The 19,628-nt window shown below is 39.2% G+C and overlaps 2 pseudogenes; both read left to right on the top strand.

The window, feature by feature from the left end:
• Nucleotides 1–9,259: 9,259 nt before the first annotated feature.
• Nucleotides 9,260–9,870, top strand: LOC148026678 (phosphatidylinositol 4-kinase gamma 4 pseudogene; annotated as a pseudogene).
• Nucleotides 9,871–18,086: 8,216 nt separating this feature from the next.
• Nucleotides 18,087–18,697, top strand: LOC148026677 (phosphatidylinositol 4-kinase gamma 4 pseudogene; annotated as a pseudogene).
• Nucleotides 18,698–19,628: the final 931 nt, after the last annotated feature.

Raw genomic sequence — 19,628 nt, 5'->3', positions numbered from 1 at the left:
AAATTTGCATACAAAATTCAGACATTGTTATCCAATAACCACCTTAATTATACAAGTTCTTTTGTATTTAGCATATAATTTTCAGTTATACCATGTATATTTATGAAAAATAAGTCTATGGGAACCTACAACTTGGTCATCTGGAAGGAATTGACAGTTTGCAGGATAAATCACATTAATTCAGGTACAAAAATATGGTCAGAACCCAAGAAAGATGCCAAAAACTGCCAAAAGTCCACTAGGTCCACATGGGACCAGGAGTAACAAACTTAAGTGACCAGCAAGTGACCTAGGCTGGTCAAAAAGTGACCAAGGACTGAGCAGGAAGCAGCCCGCGTTTTTCGGTGCAAAATGCGGGCTGCACTGTCTGAGGCAAACTGGAGAGAGCTGGAGCTATGGTGCATGAAATGGAGCATGCAAACTGAAGATCAATCGGCCCAACTACTGAAGATGTAAACATGGTGAGAGCTCCACTTCTCTGCCTCTTTGGTCTGACAAAAATGCATGCTGAAACAATCTATAAAAGAGGGAAATCTGAGAAGAGTATTCAGCCTGCCCTTATGCACGACTTCTCTCATTTTGTTTACTTTATTCTTGGTCCAATGAAGCCTGACTTGTACCCAAGTACTTGAGTTATCAAATTAGCACCTAGATTTTATGGACCATTCAAGATCATACACAAAATTAATGACAATGCATTTAAACTAGAATGACCACCACATTGGAAAATCCACAACACTTTTCATATCAATTTATTACGACCTTTTAGAGGCCAATTACCTGTACACCCTGTCTATGAAAACCCTCCTTTGCTAGATGATGAAACTGAAATCCTTGAGCCTGAAACTATTATAGATACTCACTTTATGACCACTCGAACTGGCGGTAGATATTCTAGATATTTGGTCAAGTTTAAAAATGATCCTGTTGAAGAGGCCCAATGGATACATGCTAGAGACCTAAGTGCTTTTCCCACACTGCTATCTCCACATTGAGCTAATAGCAATTGAGGACAATTGCTATCCCACCCTGGGGGTATGATGCTAGGAGGCATATTCCACGGTGGATTCCGGAGGTTTTGTGGTGGATTCCGTAAAATTTTATTATTACTGGGGCTCATACACAAAGTGGAATATTTGTGCGAGAAGTCGATGGGGACGCCTATCCTTTTCAGGCATTTTGTTAATTGTATGTATACATGGGTGATTCCATAGCGGGTGATTCCGCAAAATACATATTTAAATTATAAACGTTTATGAGTTTAGAGTTCACACTTGTAATAAATTAAGGTTAGGATTGATTTCTAACAAATTTATTTTTGTAGTTGAAGACTACTAGGTATTCACTTTTGTTGATTTAATTGTATTATTTTTCTAACAATTGTGAATGCTTTAGTTGATGTGTAGAGCAAGCAGCGGTGGCATTGGAAAGCATTGGAGGATAGCATGTATTCAAATTATTATCAATTTTTTATGGGCGCGTATCTTAGGCATGGCGCCTACATTTTGTCGTGCTTATTTATTAAAGCGCTTGATATTTATTTATTATTTTTGTATGCGCATGGGCGCACGATTTAAATACTTGTATTGGACATTGTATTTGGGTACCGCTTGACTTCTTGGGCGCCCATTAGCTTTAATTCTTTATTGGCACAAAATCAAACTCAAAAGCTAAAGCGTGCTATTTTGTAAATTGGGCTATTATTTGAGCTTGAAGATGAATAATATATAAAATACATGCTTTGTGGAGTGCTCACACAAGGCATGGGGGGAGATTACACCCAATTAGTCTCTTGTTCATGTCGTGTAAGCTTTCTTCATTGGTTTTTGTGTAAAAAGTAGAGTTCTTTTGTTCTTGGGGACCTTCTGATGCTCACTACACGCACATTCGGCATTCGATATGTGCACCATATCGGGACTTGAACAAGGCCTCTATCAAAAATAGGTATCCAATACCAAGGATTGATGATCTCTTGGACGAATTGAAGGATGCCAAGGTCTTTTCAAATATCGATTTGAGATCAGGATACCACCAAATACACATGAAGGAGGGGGGTGAATACAAGACTGCATTTAACCGAGAGAGGATTGTATCATTTCATGGTTATGACCTTTGGTCTTTCAATGCGCCAGCCACATTCCAAGATTTAATGAACAAAATACTTCAGCCACTTTTGTTCAAGACATTTTTGGTATTCTTTGATGACATATTGATATATAACAAGGACAAAGAAGAGCATTTACACCATGTTAAAGAAGTTTTTGACATATTGAGGAGTCACAATTGTTTGCTAAAGCAACAAAATGTACATTCATGGCCAAAGAAGTAGAATACTTGGGACATATTGTTGGAGAAAATGGCATCAAGGTTGACCCCAATGTGTGAAAGATTGGCCTACTCCAAGAAATACTACTCCATTGAGGGGTTTTCTTAGTTTGTCTTCTTTCTATTGAAGATTTATCAAGAACTATGCTCACATGGCTGTACCATTGACCGATAAGTTAAAGAAAGAAGCTTTCTTTTGGGATGAAATAGCCAACAAAAGCTTTAATGAGCTGAAGCAACTCCTCATTTCAACACTATATTTGTTTGTCCTGTCTTTTCTAATGATAGGATAATGCCTCAAGTTGTGTATTTCATCTCTACACCTCAAACACTGAATTTGGACACTCTAATCAAAAGTTATGGAAATTTTACTGATGCAGCCCTGTTTGGATAGCGAGCAGTCAATTCACTATTTCAGGTTCATTGTGATGTTTCTTCACACAAAGTGCTTCCACATGCTTATGGATCTAGATCAACATAGTTTTCTTCATTAACAATTTGCCTATTACCTCATTATCTTCAATTTTGAGGACAAAACATCTCTAGGAGGGGATGACTTGTAATGAAGAAAATTATGAACTTGAGAGTTGAAGCCTATTCCAAGTATAAGCCTTGTAAATACTTGAGCTAAGAGAGAGAGGGCTTTAGGGTTTAGTATAAAATGAAAGAAGTGCTAATTTTTTTCTTCTTGTCTTTCATCTTCTTGTACTTGGTTTGCAACTCATGGCTACATTGTGCTATGGTAATAGAAGAAGATATTCCATGGCATGGCCGTGCTTGGATCTCAGTTTGGTATATTTCTTATTATGTGTAGCTTAGAATAATTTAATTTCTTGTTCATCTCCATCGTTAGATTAGTCTTTCTTTACATATATATTCAATTTTATCATGATGAGAACTTATAGCTTTATGAACAAAACTTCTTATGGTTTTTGTGTCGTTGTAACATTTGTAATTTATACTTTCATTTAATATTGTTTTAGTATGAGAACATGATTTTATTCCCTTCCTACTTTGAAGCAATTTGTAATATAATTCTTGTGTTACACATTCAAGTATTATATCATGGATGTTACTACTTGGGATTTCATATAGGTTTCAACAATCATTTGTCTCACAAGCCAAATATTAGATGTGGATAGTAGGGATCTAGCCCCTACTAAGTCTATGCATATCAAATTATTCGTTAGAAAACTTTTCTCTATTTAGTGAAGAGAAGGACAACATTTATTTCACCCATTATTCTCACATAAATAGTGGTACAACAAAGACCATAGCTAATACCAAGGTTTATTTGAATAGTGGGGCTTAACATTCCAAAACAAATTGGCATGTACTTTTGTCTCCTATTTTGTCAGTATATCCTTCATGTATCATAATGATATGTGATCATAAAGATTGTCAATAAACTCTTCATGTATCATCATGATATGTAATAAAAAAGATTGAAATTTAAGTAGCACGGCTTTACAATCACTTATCAATGCATACTATTTGTTTTGATATTCTTTCCCCTCTTTTATGGGGGCAAGAGTAACATTAGATTTTTATTAGCAATACTGTGAGCAATTACATGCAAAAAAAAATCATTCCCATGAAATAGGACACCAAGGCTATTTTCGCACAAAATTCTATGATAGTTGGCCTCATAAGATGCATATCTTCAATGTTGTTGTAGGTGCAATCCTGTTAACTAAGGCTCCACATGATATCTATATTGCTAAAACCATTACTTCTAAAGTTTGGATGATAGTATTTTTTCAACTATAATATCTTATTAAAAAATGGTAGGGAAATTAAAGTAGGGGTTGAAAAAGTTCATGGGTCTTAATTTTATACTCAAATTAGGAAGAAACATTGGATTATTGACCATTTGAAAGTCCCTTGCATTTTCTCATGATAACCAAATGAGAGGACATCCTTCCATTGATGGTCAAACAACATGGTCTTTTGGTAGAGCCTTTACATGATAGAGAAAAGAACTCAACCTTTATTAAAACTATTCCAAATTGTTGTGGAGACCTACGTGTATTTAGGATACATGTTGAGTTTTATCATGAATCCTTCCTACAAACAATGCTACCTTTAGTTTTATCATGCATGTCAAATAGTATCACATGTACACAATGCCTATTTTTAAAAAAATCATGTGTCCCTATAAGGTATTTGAAAATTATGTGATCACATGATTTATTAATGATATTAACTTACTTAGATAACATTAACATATAGTCACATTACCAAGACTTTCATCACAATACCAGAGAAATAGATTGTGCAATCTATAAAGAACCTTGTAAGGCCTACGTAAGACTTAGCCAAGCTCCATCGAGTTACTAAGAAAGCATGTGGGGCCCATCAAAATTTTCATAATGTCTAACGATTCCCCTTAACAAATATTTAGAGGCCACCACCTTCACTTTCAATTTCTTAATTATACTTTAGAAACTTTTAAAAACATCTAAAATTAGGTCTTAGCTTTAGGACCTATGGGTAATCAAAACCTTGTGAACTTTATGAAAGGCCCAATTGATAATGCTAGTTGAGATATTGAGAGAGCTAATGCAAAGCACCAAGATCATCATATTGGTCATTTGTACTTTCAAATGAAAAATTTACAAATAATTTTTTCAAACTATGGGGCACCACCTTCACTTCTAGGTTCTTCATTGGCCTTTACCTATTTGGATAATACCTCAAGTTAGGCTTTGGTTTAGGACTTATGGGTGAGTGTTAGCTAAGTATCACATTCTTAACATAATTAATAATAAAATATTCCCTCCTTGAGGAATGTAATAGCTATTGTTTAATTGTATAATTATATCATTCTATTAACACTCTTAGAGATACCATTCAAGCCATTAGGATGGATTGTTTGATTTTACTACATATGGTATAATGACAATATTTAGATATAATTATCTTTACTTTTTGAATTAATATTTTTATTGATGCCTCGGGGGGTCACTAATAAATATACGTGTATATAACATCAATTCAAAATAAGGTATTTTTAAAATACCATTTTTATACATTTTTTACATACAGAAGGGTGTCATATAAAGGGGTTACTTACAAATTAAGTAGAAAAGGGTTGTGTTTTATTCAAGAAAAATTCACAGATTAGGATATTTATAAATAGGCCATGAACGAACGTTATATAGCGGATATATATATATAGTGAATACCCTGAGATTGTTGCTATGGAAGCAAATTACAAATGGCAATCCATTTTTTCCTTTAAAAATGATAGAGATGGTTTGAGACCAAGAGGACCCTATGAACCAACATGTAAGAGAATTATCCTAAGACACACAACACGTAGGACACATAATATGACATATATTTAGATACTAACACCACTCTTATGTAAGGCAATAGCCTCAATACTAAGTATAGATTTTAGAATCCCATTGAGTGATTAATATTTCAGAAACATGATGTATAATTCCCAAAGGACAATTCTCCCTATCCATATTGTAATATGCTAGGTCACAAATAACATTCCTAGTACATTCTTTACAATAGTAGGAGTTAACAAGATCAAAAGTGACATATTCAATAGATATTCTTTGGGTGTATTTCAAAAGGATGTCAAGGAACCATGCGGTGGAAAGGATGTGTTGTCCACAAGGATTCCCAAAATAAATTCATGAACAACTTGAGAGGGTTATTATTTCATAAATAATATATAGGTAATTGGGATGAGGCCCACATTCATTAGGCAATCACTATCTTGGGATAGCTTAGTGTGCTAAATATGATATTTAAGTACCAATTTGTTAGGATATTATAGGCCACTAAGATAGTCTCTAACTTGGTGGTTAATATGCGATAATGCTTATGTTATTAATGTGATTCCACTAAAACACTCACACTCACACTTACACAATAACAACACGTTACCATTAAAGTGTGAGCTCATAATATAAATTAACAACAATATCAACACGATATGGTTAATGTAAACACATACTTTACATGGCACCCTAAAAGCATGTAAAAAGAGATTTAAATTAGTCTAGACTTATGTCGAGACCTAAACCGGGTCGACACTAGCTCTAAGGCACAAGTCAGGCCTCTACTACTTACCTAAAACCACCCCACATGGCCTTGCAGCCAGGAACCTCTCTAATAACTTTATGTTTGTACAATTTTGTAGTCCAGCGAATACTTATTTCTCCACTCCTCAGAGGGAGTCCCTTAACATGTTGGCGTTATACACAACGTAGCACATACAAAGGAATCGCCCCTCAATTTATCACTGCAGCTCCACTATGACTCTCCTACACCTTCAGGACTGGCCCCAAGATGCGTCTTGAACATATAACTCATTCAAAACAAACTCCGCTCTTTTGATGAGTCGATCCAGGAGATAATAAATAAACCTCACCCAATAACCCCCAAGGAACCAAATAACTAGCCCTTCTATTTTTTTATTTCTTTCCATTTATTTATAGAAAATTACTAATAATTATTAATTTTCTAACTTATATTGAATGAAAATATGAAAAATGATTTTCTTAGCATGTTTCAACCCATAGGAATAGCAAATGCACACCAAAATTCCAAAAATCTAAAACAGGGTAGATCACACTACCTCTAAGGCACTAGCCGAGCCTCTACTACTCACCTAAAACCACCCCAACACATCCTCGTGGTCATGAGGAGCGTCTATAAGAACTTTACATTTGTACGATTTTGTAGTCCAATGAATAATTATTTCCCCATTCCTCATAGGGAGTCCCTAAACATATTGGTGTTATACACCACGTAGCTCACACAAAGGCATCACCCCTTGGTTGATCACCACAGCTCCACAACAACTCTCTTACACCTTGAGGATTGGCCCCAAGATGAGCCGAAACATAGAACACATTCGAAATAAAGTCCACTCTTTTGATGAATCGATCAAGGAGATAATAGATAAACCTCAACGAATAAGCCTGAAGGAACCGAATATCTAGCTATACGACTTAGGATACCTTAAACTCTTAGCATAGGTCATCACTCATACAAAAACAGGTGATATGCATCTAGGATACAATACCATATGAACATTATGGTCAAATAGATTTATTCATTAAAAATTAGCAACGTGAAAGTGCGAAAACATATCTTCATGCTTTTCTTCTACTATACTAGTGTTTCATTGCTTAGGGCTAGTACTGAGCTTTCTCATGCTACTAGACCCTTTAGATTTTAGACGACAATGAACCCTATATGATATGCATTGTGAAGCATCAGTATCTAGCGTACTTTAACCACTCACAACCCCCCTTCTCCCTACCGTTTAAAATTTTGCATGTGTTGATAGGTTTAAGATGTGGTTTGCTATGTATTTTTTTTAAAAGCGATAAAAACTCACTCTAACAAAGAGAGATAGGACTGAACTGAGACTAAACCTCATGCTTCAACTCTATCATATGTTCACAAACATAAACCTTATAATTTCTTACTTTTTTTATATGAAAAACCTAGAGATTTCTCTTTTTTCACTTTTTTAAATGTATTCATAGAAAATTACTGATTTTTTGGCTTAGATTGAATGAACTTATGAAAAATGATTTTCTTAGTATGTTTCAACCCAAAGGAACAACAAATGCACACCAAAAAACCAAAAATCGCATATTTTCCCTTAAACCACATGGTCTCGAGTTTTGCATGTTTAGCATAAAATTATTATACAACTGATTTTGATGCCAGGAGGCATATTCCACGGTGGATTCCGTGAGGTTTTACGGTGGATTCCGTAAACTTAGATGACCGGGGCTCATACACAAAGAGGATTCTTTGTGCGAGAAGTTGACGGGGACGCCTGTCCTTTTCGGGCGTTTCATTAATTTAGTGTGTACGTGGGTGATTCCATAGCGGGTGATTCCGCAAAATGCATATTAAATTAATAAACGTTTATGAGTTTAGAGTGCGCACTCGTAATAAATTAAGGTTAGGATTTATTTCTAACCAGTTGATTTATTTATGTAGCTGAAGACTGCTAGGTATTCACTTTTGTCGGTTTAATTGTATTATTTTACTAACGATTGTGAATGCTTCAGTTGATGTGTAGAGATAGCAGCAGTGGCGGAGGAAAGCATTGGAGTTTAGCGAGTATTCGACCTTTGGATTATATTTTGATAGGCACCACGCCTATATTTTGTTATGTCTATAGAGACATTGATTATTGATTATTATTTTGTATGCGCCTATGCGCACGGATATGTTATTTCTATTTGGACATTGAGATTGGGCGTTGTCGTAGAGTTCACGTAAGGGCTGTAGAACACGGGGTTCAAGGTACAGCAATGGGAGAGTTTAACAAGAAGAACTCAAATTTTGATGTCAAAGTTCACTATATAGCTTGTCAAATGAGTTACAAGAAATTCATGTTCAGAATAATCCGAAGTATCTCATAAACTGTTTACATTCAGGTGTATGTTGACAGTTGCAGTAGGAAGGGAAACACTCTTCACATCAGCATGTTCATTTCGTAACTTGGCAGTTGCTAGATCAGCAGAGAATTTCAGAAACTCCAGAAGAACATCTCTATAATGAGGTCAAGTCCATCATTATTTGCTGAAAAGATATCAGAAAGTCTTTACAACTTCCATCTTTTGTTGATTGGATTCATGGCTAAAGAAGAGGGCAGTGTCACTTGTATATTTTGACCAGCTGTCAGTCTGATTCTGTGAAGGACTACACAAAGAGGGACTTTGGCAAGTGCTAAAAACCCACCCACAGTCAACCTTCACCCCATGTTTTCTTCCACAATTTCAACAAGTTCACTTAATGCATCAGTTGTTGCTTCTACTCCTTGAAAGGGTACCAACTCATGAGGGAAATGATGCCAAGAACATAGCCACAGATCAAAATTTTGGTTCGAACAAGTACAGCTTCAAGTAAAGCCTTGCACGTGGTCGTTCAGCTGTAGTATGCCATGCTTGAGGATGAAAACTCTGTCGAGAGGATTGCTGAGAATGGGAACTGGGTTACTGAAATTTCAGCCTAAACAGAGCCTTTGGGATACTTGCAACATGGAAGCTGGTTGCACCATGCGATAAAAAAAAACTGTGAGCTCTTTCAGATTTGCTATCCAAGGAAAGACCTGTCCATGAAGTTCACAAAATTGCAGTCCTTGACCTTCACCTTGCAAACACAGACAGAAATGGTGCAAACATTCTGGTTTGCAAGAAAGGAGAAACAGACTGGAACCTTGTACCTATTGATCATGGCTATTGCCTGCCTGACAAGTTTGAAGACTGCACGTTTGAATGGCTATATTGGCCTCAAGCAAAGCAGCCCTTTGACATATCTACTCGGAATTACATTGCAAAATTAGATGCTGAAGCAGACATTGCATTGTTAGAGGAGCATGGTTGGAAGTTGTCTGTAGGATGTGCACGTGTTCTCCGTGTAGCAACCATGTTACTTAAGAAGGGTGCAGCTGTTGGGCTGACTGCGTATGAGATTGGCTCAATGATGTGCAGAGAATCTCGGAAAAGCCCCCCATTCATGATTGATAGGTTTCCCAAATTCATCAATCGCTAAGTGACCGGATTCTGGCTGAAATTTGCAGCAACAATTCAGCAAGTCCTACTGTGTCAGCATCTCATATCGGAACCCGTGAAGACAAGTCTTTGCCGCAATTCATCATGGAGAAGTTTTTATCCCCAAATCATCAATCGATAAGCTTTTAACCCAACTCGGGCTGAAATTGCAGGGCCAGCAGATCCAATAACACCATCAGAACTACTAATTTCTGCTTTCCCCCTTTGGTTCGTTTTCCTCTGTATAATGTCCATCAAAAAGCACAATCTACAGTTTCCTTCCCCTCAGCAATCAGCTTTCGCATTCCTTTGATATCTATTACCTTGACGAGAGACTGTGGATCTTTCATATCCAATAGGATGCCATTGTGATCAGCTGCCACTGATGCAATCACTGGGATTGCGCCAGATTCCAAGATGTCATCAAGAATGCCTGTCTCCATGGATGCTACCTCCCACAACAAAACCCAGAGATCCCCGTCCCTTTCGCTTCCTTTCCTCTGGCGTCAGTTCTTCCCTCTATTCACCATTCAAATTTTCTCCCGAATTAGTCTCTTCTCCCCTTCCTTTTCTCCTCTGTTTTTAGTTTTTCTTTTTCTTGTTCACATGTCAAAATTAGGCAAGCGACCTTCCTCATTTATCTGAAACTCCAATCTCTTGATTTTTGTGTATATGTCTTGAGAATCCATGCAGCTTTTGTCTCCTGCCACAAAACCATAGAGTCTGTGGACAATTTCAACAAAAGCTTCTCCTAGCTTCTTATGTAATCTCATGGAACATTGTCGCATCTTCTGTATCTCATTAGCTTCTTCCCGCATTCCAGCACTTTTATAAAAGTCTGACATGAGCATAATTTTTGTCAAAGCATTGCTGTGCTAGCAATATGTCACCATGCCTTTTGCATTAATTTAACATTGACATCCAAGCAACCAAGATTATTTGCAAGAGGCATATCTTGCAGCAACTCTGCTTCCTCCTTTTAAATGTCCTTCTTGTAGCATATCTTCAAAACACTTGCACCAAGGCTGTCATTGCACATAGAGCTAGAACAAATAGCAGCAGGACAAAGATCCTTTGGCATCAGTTTTTCATATTTTTCTAATACACGCACATCATGCATCCAAACAAAATCATGCGCATGCACTAAGGGAATATATACATTGGATGCGGATTATTAAAATGCATCACACAAACAATGAATCACACGCGAAAATTAACACAAATGCACAATAAAAGAAATGGAGGTGTATACGAATCGGATGCGCAGCAACACGACATCCACCCCCTCTAAACGTGCGCATCCTCCGGATGTGCCAACTAACCAGGATCATTCAACTCCACAAACAAGTCAAGTCCATCTTCTGATTCTAGTAGACCTGTTTCTCCATCGGCTTCATCATCTATGTCTTCTGTCTCTTCTGCTTGTCTTTCTCTTATCTGCTCTTCTTCTGTCAATGCTTCAAGTGCATATTCTTCATCTTCTCTTCTCTTGAAAATCTTGACTCGTTTTCCAGCAATAGGCACCCTCAATGTTGTTCCATCTAATTCAGCCAGCTCATAAGTACCATTGTCAAAAACCTTTTTCACTTCATACGGTCCAAACCATCTTTGAACCATTTTTCTCATGCTATTATGCTGATTTTCTAGACTACTATCATAGACTAGAACCCAATCTCCTTCTTTTATGGCTCTAGGCCTCAAGCGATGCCTTAAATCAAACCTGTCCTTATTTCTGAGACGGGCTGCCTTCAAACGGTCAACGGCTAGCTGCACATCTTCTGTCCTTCTCTCTAGTTGACGAATTCGAAGGGCTAAGAGCTCTTCCCTTGATAAATTCTCATGCCACGGAAGAACACTCCAAGTGAGAGCACAAATTTCAGTAGGCATGACAGGTTTTTGCCCATACATCAACTCCGTAGGCATGTATCCAGTAGTCACACTATGTGTAGAGCGATCAGCCCACAATGCAAAAGGTAGTAATCTCGGCCAATCTCCAATCCGACCTTTACAAGCTTTTGCCAATGCTTTAACTATTGGCGGATGTCCTCTTTCACTTTTGCCATTTCCCTCTGGATTATAGGCAGTAGTAAGAGCCATTTTAATCCCAAGCCGTGAGAAGAATTCTCTAGCTTCATCAGCATCTAGCTCTCCACGATCAGCTGTAATCTTGCCTATACATCCATACCTGCAAAATATTTCTTCCAACAAGAATTTACATACTGTAGTGGTGGTCTTCGTCCGCAACGGTCTACCTTCAACATAGTTTGTAAGATCCTCCCTAGCCAAGACAAGATATCTCATCTGCCAAAGTCCCACTGGCAAAGTAACCAAGTCTACCACCCACTTGTAATGCATACATAGTGGATAAGTCGGATGCAGCTCATCACGATGTCGCACTAAAGAGTAAAGCTGGCAGTCCCTGCAAGTTTCCACAAAGTGAGAAACATCTTTATACATCCCTTTCCACCAGTATCTTTCTTTGATTTTCTCATAGGTAGCCCACACACCTCTATGTCCAGCCCATGAGCTCTCATGAAACTCTCGCATAATCTGTATTTGCATCGCTACATCACAAACTACTCTCAAGGGTAAGCCTCCTCTCTTTCTTGGATGCTTCCAAAGAAAACCATCTTTCAAGAAATACCCATAAGCCTTCCTTTTGATTTTCTTGAATTCATCATCTGTCCAATCAGCTCTTCGAGTCAATGAACTTAGATATTGTCCAATTTGCAGCCATTCATCAACATAAAGTTCTTTAGTAAAGGCTTCAACAGTAGATACATGACAATCATGAATAAGGACAGAAGCAGCAAACTCTGTCTCATCATCTTCTGCAAGCATTGACTCCTCATCCTCATATCTCGCTCTAGAAAGCATGTCAGCAACTGGATTATCTTTCCCTGCTATGTGTCGAAATTCTGGATTCAATGATTTGATATAGGCAATCCACCGAAGCATTGCTATATCTGGAGTCGAGCAACTAGTAATCATGCCAAGCAAAGGCAAACAATCTGTTTCCACAATAACTGAAGCTCCAATAAAATATCCTTTGTCACACTTCAGTGCAGTGACTACTCCCCACAATTCTCTTTTAATCTGCGGATATCTCCTTTGTCGCTCATTAAGAACTTTAGCTCCAAAGCGGATTGCATACCTATTTCCATCAGCATCATCCTGTCCCACAGCCCAACCTATGCCAATAGGGCTAGTATCAACTGTCAACATGATCGGCCGTCCACACTGATAATCCGCCTTGCGTAGAGTAGGAGCTGATTGCAACAGCTTCTTGAGCTTACGCATGGCTTTTGAATGCTTCTCATCCATATGAAATTTCTGCCCCTTTCGAAGCAGCTCTGAAGTAGTCGAGCAATACTCTGCAATCCTGTTTATGGCATCCACCTTTGCAGGAGAAGGCTTTCTGCCATAATATCCAACCATATGCCCAACTATGATGACTTCATTAACAGCAAAGACAGATTTCAGCCCTGAAAGTGTCAAATTTACCTCCTCTAATCGTGTCAATATTTGCTCACAAGCAATCAAGTGGTCAGCCACAAACTGTCTACATCCACGCAAATCAAGACTTTCATTCTTTTCTTCTTCTGCACAACCCTTAATAGGCACATCATCTAGAAAAGGCATGGTATACTGCGGAATATAGTCTCGAAGAACTCTATGCATAGCATTCATCATATGAGCAACTGAGTTTGTAGCACCTTGAGGCAAGGTACACATCCTTACAAGACCAATAGGTGTTCGCATAGTAGTAATATCCTTGCTTTCCAAGGCAAGTTGAAACTGATCATAACCTGAATACAAGTCTCCTAGAGAATAGATGGCTCGTCCTGCAAAAGCCTCAGCAAATTCATCCACAACTGGACCTGTACCCACATTCCTGATTGTCACTTTGTTCACGGGCTGCATATCCTGAATAAATCTCAAAGTACCATTCTTCTTTGGTACAGTAAACCACCTGTTAGAATAGGGTGCAGAAGAGGGTTCCAAAATCCCCATTTTAATCTTCTCATTCAGCAACTCTATCAGCTTTGGCAAGTGTGCTTTAGGCACAGGTATAGGACGTATATTCCATGGTACATGAGGAACAGTGAAGATGACCATAGGTGCAACCAATTCGGGACTAATGCAGCCAATTTCATGTGGAAAGAAAGCAAATGCCTTACCATGACGTCCAAGCATCTCTCTAAAACATTCTTTTTCCACTGGAAGCAAAAAATCATCATTTCCAATCTTCAATTCTGCAAGAGTTTCAGCTGTAAACTTATGTCCAATATTTGCAGGATCCCTCAACATAGGCTGCTTCATAGCTTTTTCAATCTGTTCATCACTATCAGAAGGAAGCGGGCCTGCAACCGGCTTAACCTTCTTATCAACTGTTTTATATTTTGTGTCAACCTTGGCATCATTCAAGCACTCTTTCCTTTGCTGCAATTTCTGCAAATTTTCAGCATCTTTCAACTCTGTTGGCTGAAAAATTTCAGCCTTTAGCTCTTTGGACTGCATGGGTGCAGTCTGAAACTCTGTATGCAGAAATTTTTCTGCATTCAACTCTGTTGGCTGAATGAATTCAGCCCTCGGCTCTATGGACTGCATAGATGCATCCTGAAACTCTGTATACAGAAATTTTTTTGCATTCAACTCTGTTGGCTGAATGGATTCAGCCCTCTGCAATTCTATTAGCTGATCAAGATCAGCCATAATTTCAGCTTGCTGAGTTTTCTCAGCCTCTAACTCTGTTTGCAGCATAAAACCAGAAATTTCCTGAAACATATCCAAGGTTTGCACAGGTATGATCTTTGAACCCTTGCATACATCAGTTTTCAGCATTGCTCTCATCTCAAACAATGTATCTGCATAAGACATCCCTTCATACAATCCATCCACAAGCTCTTCTGCTTGCAAAATACCTGCATTCTTCAACTCTTTCTCCTTACGACCAATGTACTGCCTGGCAACTCTAGGCAAATCTGAAATTTTCTGATAACTCACTGAACTATCTGAAGTAAACCCAACAAAGTTATTGGAGAAAGACTGGCTGCCAGGAGGCGAGATCTCCTCTTTTCTCCGCTCCGTACCACTGGCGTCTCGCAAGACAGCGGTACCTAATGAAAATCCAACTCCTTCGCAGGTAGTGGTGCCTCACGCAAGGAGTCCCTGTTTCTCGGATGATTTACCCCAACAGTCATAAACTGAACAGCTCGCATACCATCTTTACTGCGTATCCGCGCATAAGCTGACCCATCATCCATCACTTTTGTTTCCATTCTTGCTTCTGTAATGAAAGGCTGTTCAAGAATAATCGGATAAGAACATGAATCCTGAACAAAGCAATGATAATCCTCTTCAATATTACCAATAGAAATTCTGATACTCGGACAAGCAGCATACATATCACCAGAAGTATTATTGGCGGCTCTCATGCGCCAGCCATGCTCTGCATCCATAGGCCACTTACCACTCTCATAAACACCTCGAGCAATAAGATTAATCTCAGAACCATGATCAACTAAAGCGATCAAGGGAATTTGTTTCTCTCCAATCCTTACCACTGTCTCAGTGGTTGCTCTAGCCCAATGACTTCGTGAAAAATGGCTGCGAGGAATGAGAATAGGGGTCTCATCATCTTCATACAGCATAGGCTGCACTATTTTCTCCAATTGCGGATTAACAGAAGCATTCTCAACCATCACTGCATCATCATGCTCTTCCCCAAGAGCTCCATGCCACAATCCCTGTAAAGTAGGTCCTTCCATCGCATGTCGTTTCCTCCGCAAAAGATCCTGCATCTGATCCTATATTTCTCTTCTAGCAATCCCAAGAGCCTCTCCAACAGTAAAAGTGACTTCACTATTCAAAATTCTTTCATGAAAAATCTTACTCATATCCGTTTGCATATCAAGGTCTGACAAGAGCTTGAATCCTGGCTCTTTCCTTGGTTGCCTCTTTTCTTTCTGCTTGTCTCCCATTGGTTGATCAGAACCTGTTTGAGCTGGAGAATTTGGCATAGGTGGAGCTGTAACAGGTGGTGAAACAAAGTCACCCCCTCTAGTCTTTTTGGAGGAGCTAGGACCCTCCTCATCTCTTCTTCTCTTTTCCTCAACCATGGCATCTAAACCCTGCGTTTTAGCCATATAAGCAAAAATAGAATACCTGTCAACAGGAGAATCCCATCCTGTTTCTCCTCGGATGCTAGAGCCCACACAAGTCATAGTAGAAGTTTGAACTTTCCCTCTTCTCGCTATCTCCAAGGCAGAAGACCACAAAGCAGAGTCTCCATCAGATTTCTGCTCAAGCTGGACTCCAAAAGCTGAAGCATCTCCTCTAACACTCACATAAGCTGATCGCGCAGCCATATCATCAACAAGCTTCTTCATACCTCCCTTACCAAAGTTCGTGTCAAGAGGAGCGCCAGTCTCTGTCAGCCATATCTTCCCATCTTGTCCCCAGAACACTACATTCTTCTTACGTGCTTCTTGAAAAGCATCACAATCTCTGCAATGTTGGTGCTCTGTACTGTCACACCAAATACATCGTCGCCCTTTCCTTTGACCAGCTGGAAAAGCAGTCACTGGAGCAGGTGCTACAGCAGGTACTGACATAAGTTGCTCCTTTAACTTACCAACTTCAGCTTTGACTGCTTCAATCGTCAAATCCGCCAAGCCTTTAATAACATCATCTACAGATAAGGGCACTGGAGCAGGAGGAACTGGTGGAACTGGTGGATTCATAACAGGAGGAGTAGGCTTAGGCAAAGAAGCAGCAGGGGTAGAAGAAGAAGTCTCCAAGGATTTTTCAGGAACTGATACTGTATTTCGATGCAATCTGACTCTCCTGCGCTGCTTCTTGACAAGAGCATTCACAGCATCAATGACATGTCTCCACTCAGTCTTTAGACCTGAATCAGTAGCTTGATCTTCCAAAAGATCATCCAACTTTTCCTGTAAATCAGCATCTGCAGCTTGCAAAAATAACTCCACTTTTTGCATCTCCAAAGCTTGCTGTTCAGTCCCATCCAACTGATCATAACGGCTTTCAAACTCTCGCAGAAGAGCGGTAACAGAAAGTCCCTTATTAGGCATAGAAACCCATGCTAAAAAATTCCTGCGATTCATAAGACTTGTATCCTCCAGGAAATATTCATCTTTTAATGCCTTTTTAAATTTAGCCCAACCTGCATGTGCCTCTTGAATTTCTGCAATTCGACCTTCAAGAGCGTGCACCACGATCCGCAAGAAGTAACGGCTCCAAACATCTTGAGAAACCCCAAAAAACTTCATCTTTTCTTCATACAAATGCAGGTAAGTTGACACTTGCTGGCCATTAAACTGCTTCATCTCCTGTTGGACAGCTTTCAAGGCATCCATAGCATCACTGTCTCGTTTTGCATGAGCTTGCTGCTGCATATACATGGTAAATGACTGAAACAGGTTCTTCATGACATTATCATCTGTCATCTCTTCTTACGAGTCTCCCATCTTGCTGATGACGCAGCACTTCACGTCGGGTTCACCAGAAATGTCGTAGAGTTCACGTAAGGGCTGCAGAACACGGGGTTCAAGGTACAGCAATGGGAGAGTTTAACAAGAAGAACTCAAATTTTGATGTCAAAGTTCACTATATAGCTTGTCAAATGAGTTACAAGAAATTCATGTTCAGAATAATCCGAAGTATCTCATGAACTGTTTACATTCAGGTGTATGTTGACAGTTGCAGTAAGAAGGGAAACACTCTTCACATCAGCATGTTCATTTCGTAACTTGGCAGTTGCTAGATCAGCAGAGAATTTCAGAAACTCCAGAAGAACATCTCTATAATGAGGTCAAGTCCATCATTATTTGCTGAAAAGATATCAGAAAGTCTTTACAACTTCCATCTTTTGTTGATTGGATTCATGGCTAAAGAAGAGGGCAGTGTCACTTGTATATTTTGACCAGCTGTCAGTCTGATTCTGTGAAGGACTACACAAAGAGGGACTTTGGCAAGTGCTAAAAACCCACCCACAGTCAACCTTCACCCCATGTTTTCTTCCACAATTTCAACAAGTTCACTTAATGCATCAGTTGTTGCTTCTACTCCTTGAAAGGGTACCAACTCATGAGGGAAATGATGCCAAGAACATAGCCACAGCTCAAAATTTTGGTTCGAACAAGTACAGCTTCAAGTAAAGCCTTGCACGTGGTCGTTCAGCTGTAGTATGCCATGCTTGAGGATGAAAACTCTGTCGAGAGGATTGCTGAGAATGGGAACTGGGTTACTGAAATTTCAGCCTAAACAGAGCCTTTGGGATACTTGCAACATGGAAGCTGGTTGCACCATGCGATAAAAAAAAACTGTGAGCTCTTTCAGATTTGCTATCCAAGGAAAGACCTGTCCATGAAGTTCACAAAATTGCAGTCCTTGACCTTCACCTTGCAAACACAGACAGAAATGGTGCAAACATTCTGGTTTGCAAGAAAGGAGAAACAGACTGGAACCTTGTACCTATTGATCATGGCTATTGCCTGCCTGACAAGTTTGAAGACTGCACGTTTGAATGGCTATATTGGCCTCAAGCAAAGCAGCCCTTTGACATATCTACTCGGAATTACATTGCAAAATTAGATGCTGAAGCAGACATTGCATTGTTAGAGGAGCATGGTTGGAAGTTGTCTGCAGGATGTGCACGTGTTCTCCGTGTAGCAACCATGTTACTTAAGAAGGGTGCAGCTGTTGGGCTGACTGCGTATGAGATTGGCTCAATGATGTGCAGAGAATCTCGGAAAAGCCCCCCATTCATGATTGATAGGTTTCCCAAATTCATCAATCGCTAAGTGACCGGATTCTGGCTGAAATTTGCAGCAACAATTCAGCAAGTCCTACTGTGTCAGCATCTCATATCGGAACCCGTGAAGACAAGTCTTTGCCGCAATTCATCATGGAGAAGTTTTTATCCCCAAATCATCAATCGATAAGCTTTTAACCCAACTCGGGCTGAAATTGCAGGGCCAGCAGATCCAATAACACCATCAGAACTACTAATTTCTGCTTTCCCCCTTTGGTTCGTTTTCCTCTGTATAATGTCCATCAAAAAGCACAATCTACAGTTTCCTTCCCCTCAGCAATCAGCTTTCGCATTCCTTTGATATCTATTACCTTGACGAGAGACTGTGGATCTTTCATATCCAATAGGATGCCATTGTGATCAGCTGCCACTGATGCAATCACTGGGATTGCGCCAGATTCCAAGATGTCATCAAGAATGCCTGTCTCCATGGATGCTACCTCCCACAACAAAACCCAGAGATCCCCGTCCCTTTCGCTTCCTTTCCTCTGGCGTCAGTTCTTCCCTCTATTCACCATTCGAATTTTCTCCCGAATTAGTCTCTTCTCCCCTTCCTTTTCTCCTCTGTTTTTAGTTTTTCTTTTTCTTGTTCACATGTCAAAATTAGGCAAGCGACCTTCCTCATTTATCTGAAACTCCAATCTCTTGATTTTTGTGTATATGTCTCGAGAATCCATGCAGCTTTTGTCTCCTGCCACAAAACCATAGAGTCTGTGGACAATTTCAACAAAAGCTTCTCCTAGCTTCTTATGTAATCTCATGGAACATTGTCGCATCTTCTGTATCTCATTAGCTTCTTCCCGCATTCCAGCACTTTTATAAAAGTCTGACATGAGCATAATTTTTGTCAAAGCATTGCTGTGCTAGCAATATGTCACCATGCCTTTTGCATTAATTTAACATTGACATCCAAGCAACCA

Source organism: Lygodium microphyllum, chromosome 13 (genome assembly GCF_053477565.2).
Source record: "Lygodium microphyllum isolate KBCC chromosome 13, Lygodium_microphyllum_v1.1.10, whole genome shotgun sequence".
NCBI classification, from domain to species: domain Eukaryota; kingdom Viridiplantae; phylum Streptophyta; class Polypodiopsida; order Schizaeales; family Lygodiaceae; genus Lygodium; species Lygodium microphyllum.
Note: the sequence above shows the minus strand (reverse complement) of the source record. Positions and strands in the feature narration are given on the sequence as shown.